Here is a 394-nt window from a genome sequence, read left to right on the forward strand (position 1 = left end):
TTNNTTTTNNNTTTNTTTTTTTTTNTTTNNTTTTTTTTTTTTTTTTTTTTTTTTTTTTTTTTTTTTTTTTTTTTTTTTTTTTTTTTTTTTTTTTTTTTTTTTATTTTTTNTTTTTTTTTTTTATTTTTTTNTTTTTNTCCTTTNNTTTTTTTTTTCCTTTTTTTCCTTTTTTTATTTTTTATTTTTATATATTTATAATTATTTATTTCTTTTCATTATTAAATCCCCTCTACTCACTCCTCCCTATCCTATTTCTCCNTCCACTCTCATCCCTTTCCCTTTTCAAATCATCTCTACTCTTCACTAACCTCTTCCCCATCCTTCATCACCACCCCATACCTCCTTCTCTTCCTCTCCCCCTCTCCCCTCGCCCTTTCCCACGCTNGTCCACACC

This window comes from Cryptosporidium hominis (assembly GCF_000006425.1).
Source record: "Cryptosporidium hominis TU502 chromosome 4 CHRO014195, whole genome shotgun sequence".
NCBI lineage: Eukaryota > Apicomplexa > Conoidasida > Eucoccidiorida > Cryptosporidiidae > Cryptosporidium > Cryptosporidium hominis.